We start from the raw sequence: 5,243 nt of genomic DNA, 5'->3' as shown, positions 1-5,243 counted from the left end.
AAATCTTATCTAAGGTGAACAATGTCTCAAGAGAGATTGAATGAATTAGCTATATTATCAATTGAAAAGGAAATGTTAGAAGAAATCAATTATAAAACAGTAATTAAAGATTTCTCATCTAAAAAGCTAGAAAAGTAGACTTTAAATAAAAATATATATGATAATTTTTTTCTTTAAATAAAATTAGGGCCTCTGTTTGAAGTTTGGCTTTAGGCCCCCAATATTGCTGAGACGGCCCGGATTACAATTCATTATGTAGCTAGAGAATTTGAGTGACGTAAAAGGGGTAAAAGTTGAGATTACAGATGTTAAATTTCCTTTATGTAATACTGGCAAAATTGGGACTAGGCTTTATAGCAGTTGTGATGCTTCTTTCGACTTAAAAAAGTTGGACGCCCTAAATAAAGAGAACAAAGGAAAGAGAAAAGGAAGGCAAAGGTTTGTAACCATGAAACCTTCTTATATAATAGTACTAGATGTATGGTGCCCGTGCTATGCACGGGCGTTGTATGCCCGACATCGATATTTATATTTTTTGTACAATCAAAGGTAACAAAAATGGTTAAACACTAAGAAGATAATTCCAAACTTGTTCTAATCGTTCAGCAGAATTACAAAAAACTAAATACTTTTAAAGGCTGGTGTAAGTTGAATCCGATAATACCCTGACGTAGAGAATTCTGGCGCTGATTCCCTGAAACAGATTTAATTAAGTCAATCAGCTCTGTGTTGCAACTTTAAGAATGTGTTGCAACTTTGGTCGGAATTTCTAGCTTCTCTGCAAGATTAGATAGTTGATAGATTAGTGATAGAACCCATGGGTTCACACTTTGCTAGTTCACAACTTGAGAGTTTACTAAAACTGTCTAAGGGACCAGGTCCTTAAACTGTTTTCACAGATAATGACAGGAAGTAAATAAGGCAAGTAATTTACGTGGAAAACTCCTTGCTCAAGGGATTTAAAACCACAACCTACCCCCGTAGGATTTCCAACTTCACTAAAACGAGCAACTTCAAATTACAACCTATTGCAACCTCAATCCCTAACACTTACAATACAACCATTGTAAGCACCTTTACAATAACTCTATTGCAAGGCTCCAAGTTGACTAACTCTAGCTAGCGACTTAACTGATACTTAGCTAACTCTAGCTAAGAAAACAAAGTTACAAAGATTGAAATATGTCCTACTATGATGCTTCTTGACAAGCAGTGTAGGAATACAGATTAAGAACATGAAACAAGAATCAACTATCCTAGAGACTTCGTATGTCTTCGATGGTGAAATGGTCCCTCTGATTTTTGAGATCTTGTTCTTGTGGACACCTTGAGAAAGGTAGCCGCCACACTTGAGAGAAATATAGCCTTTTAGATTTTGTAAGTGTTAGGTCAAATAATCCCAACATGTTGTATATATACGAGACCAAATAGAGAGCATGTGAGAAACATGTGACCCTGGATGGTGACTTTTCAAGGGCTTGTAGCTTCTAGCATACATACGACCGTGATGTCGATTTTGCGAATAAAGGCAAAGCAGCCTTTACTGCCTCGTTAAGTACCGTGCTGTACTCCCATGGGACTTGAAGGAGGACCTGGTCCTTGGCTCGTTTGTCGAATCATCAAAACTATGAAATGCTAAGACTCATCAATTTCCTCCTTTTTTATGATGACAACCTTATAAGTGATATTCCCCCTGAGGACTAGGTTTCTTCTTCATAGTAAGCTCAGGTAGGATGGACGATGTAGCTTTTTCATTTGTTCTTGTGAGACTAACAACTATGCAGTATTCAACCAACTCGTATCCAGGAACTTCCCCCTGAGGACATGTCCCTCAGCATCATTGTACCGTTCCCTTGCATAGTCAACTTCAGTACTATGTTGTTGCATCTTTCGTCAGTATTTGGAAAACTAGGTTCCCTTTGTCGATTTAGCCCTTAGATAATTTTCATTCTTACTCCTAACCACAAGAAGTTGGTTAAGCAACATTCAACAATTTTAGGACTTCCCCTGAGATCATGATCCTCAACATCATGTACCATATCCAACATAGACGGGACCAGGTCCCCATTCGCAAAAGATGGTTTTTTAGGACTTCCCCCTGAGATCATGACCCTTAGCATCATGTACCATATCCAACATAAACGGGACCAGGTCCCCATTTGCATAAGATGGATTTTGCATTTGTTTGTAGGATTACAACTTCCAATTTCACTTCATGTTGGAGAGTTTGAACTATCAAACACTTATACACGCACAACTCACAACACACACTCTTCTCCCTTTTGGCATCATCGAAAAGAGACTTCAGATTAGCACAAGCCTAAAGAAGTTTAGTGACATTAACTCATGGGCATTCGGGCAACCCATCATGAGCAAAAATAGGAACAATAGCATAAAAGCAGAGTAATCAATGCACAAACAGAGTAATTGCCCATAAAACAGAGTGATCAAGTTATATTTAATAAATAGCAGTCTAAAATCACAAGATATGACAATTTTAAAAGTCAAAAAGATTCAATGTCATAAAAAAAAAAAGATAAAAATAGAGTTTTTTGAAAGGCAGGACTGAGTTAAAAAGGAACAGAGAGATCTAGCGAGAGAAAGCCCTGATGGCCGCTCTCTGATCCTGGATCATTTGATCACGGAGTGCATCTAGATTGTTCCTCAACTCCTCATTCTCAGTGCTTAACTTTGCATTAACATTCGTCAGATCAGTGATGGGACTGGTTGTTGTGCCTTTGCAGCCAAGTGTGTCTTCAAAATGACAATCTCATCTTGGAGCCTTTCAATCTCTGCAATGGCATGCTTCTGTGCCTTAATCAGACTAGAGATGGTCGAGTTGCTCCCAAGATCCCCTTTCCTTTCCAAGCACTCACAATCTTCCAAGGTCTCTATGGTGACCATCTCTTTTCTAGTGCCCATAGTGGCCTTCCCAGTCTTAATGTTGAAGTACTCAAAGACCTTAGTTAGGAAAAAACCCGTATGGAAGACCATGATTTCCCTCTCTAGCATTAACCACTTTGATCATATGCTCAATCATTATAGTAGGCAGACATACGCATTGAAAACTTGCTAGCGCTTCAATAAGGACCAGGTCCGCAATTGAGGCAATACATCGCCTTTCCGCCCTTGGAAGTAGTGCTTTATTAACAATGTAAAACAAGAGCTGATACTCAGGCTGAAGTTATTTCTTATAGAGCCTTTTACCAGTTGTAGACACTCCCTTCTTGACAATCAGATCCTTGAAAGTTTGTGATGCCTCCCCTCTTACTGTTTTCAATCCATCAGTTGGTACACCAAGAATTTTTCCCAACTTTGCTTCATCCATTTCGAAATCCACCCCATTCACAGTCAAGAGTAAGGTAGAATCATCAGTATACACCAAAGAAGTATATAACTTACTCACTTCATCTTCAAAAACACTTGGAGCAGGGGAGGCAAACATATGCTCCTGTTTTTGAAATTCCAATATCTCCAGTAGCTCCTTCATTCCCTTTTTCTCAGCGATATCAGGGTCAACAACCCTTCCAAATAACACCTTTTGTTTTTTCAAATTTTCCTGCCTCAGCACTTCTAACTCTTTAAGTTTTTCCCTTTTTTTTACAGAACCAGATTCCTCTCGTGAAACACTTTTTATTTTCTTAAAGGAGATAGACACAGTCTTCTCCTCTTCCACATCCTCATGAATACCAACGTTGGACACATCCACCATAGGATTCTTTCCTTTATCTTTCGTGCTTTTCTTAGAATTTCTCCTTAATAATGGAGAGGATTCCACTTCAATTTCATTATCAGACACTGTTACTACAGTTTCTTCATCTCTCAACCCACGTTTCACTAGCCTCTTTCCTTTTCTTTTTGTACCTTTTTCTTTGTTATCCTTAAGAGCAGCCTCAGGTTGAGCTTTGCTCATTTGTCTAGTGGTAGGTGGCTTAGCAGAGATATGCTTTCTTGCACTTTCACCAAGTTACTTCACATGACTCGATGACCTTTTGAAGACAGTTCTCAAATTGACGTCATCATCTGAATCGACTTCTAGAGAAGGATTTAGGGAACCCGATTCCTTTTCAGGAGAAGGGTCACCTAAAGGTACAACTATAGTGGACAATGTGTTTCCAGTGTCTACAAAATTCAAGTTTTCTGTCACAGGACCAAGTCCCTTATTGGCATCCTCTGTTTCTTGAAGATGAACATTTTCCCCCTGAATTCTTGCACCAACCTCCTTAGCATGTAATGTATCGATAGAACCAGTCACAATATCCACTTTATTTTCCAGACTATTAGATATACCCGGTCTTATTTCAGATAAATTCCCATCAAGAACTACAACCGAATCTAATACTATTTTGTCACTAGCAGGAGGGATGAAATTACCTAATTTTGGAGGATTTTCCTCAGCATCTCCTTTATCAACGCCACTTTCTTGTTCCTTGTCACCATCAATAGTGATAAACTCATGTATGACCATAGGACTAGATTTTTCTGCATCCCTATTTTGATCCTCAATGCCCGTATTCTCAGTGGCCTCAGTTTTGGCTTGAAACTTCCACTCCATCATCTTTCTCCTCAAGCTCCTCAGTATTTAGGAGGACATTTGAGATAGTGAGATTTTGACCACTTTTGTCACGCCCCGAACCATGAACTGGGCGAAACACGGCACTCGGTGCCATACTGCATGTGACCGAGCGAACCACATGGCTTGCTGAATCATCATGAGGCATACATGAGCGGAAGTATGGCATGAACGTAATGAGCTTTTATAAAACATGAGATGTCATAATAATTTAATGAAATACTTGTTTAAATCATAGATGCGGAAATAACACGAGTTGAGCCAAAGATGGCCCAATACCTTGCATGTCTAACATAACTAAACTGACTAGTCTATGAAACCTCTAATCATGAATCTTGACTGAAAAACGTACTTGCTGGGACAAGGCCCTCCAGCATACCTTTAAATGCATGACTAGTAAAATAAAGATAACTGACTAAACCCCGAATGAGATGGGGCTCACCAATAAGCTGATACGAATGCTGTCCTACTGAGCAGATGTGTCGTCCTGTATATCAGTACCTGCATCGTGAAATGCAGGCCCTCGGGCAATAAAAGGGGACGTCAGCACATTAAATGTACTGGTATGTAAAGCAACTGAATGAAATAACATGGGACATAAAGTAATAAAGATAAGAACTGAACGTGAACCGAAATGTTATGAGCATGAACATGAATACATATATATATA

This window comes from Lycium ferocissimum, chromosome 6, assembly GCF_029784015.1.
Source record: "Lycium ferocissimum isolate CSIRO_LF1 chromosome 6, AGI_CSIRO_Lferr_CH_V1, whole genome shotgun sequence".
NCBI classification, from domain to species: domain Eukaryota; kingdom Viridiplantae; phylum Streptophyta; class Magnoliopsida; order Solanales; family Solanaceae; genus Lycium; species Lycium ferocissimum.
The sequence above is the reverse complement of the archived record's forward strand: the minus strand, read 5'-3'. Positions refer to the sequence as shown.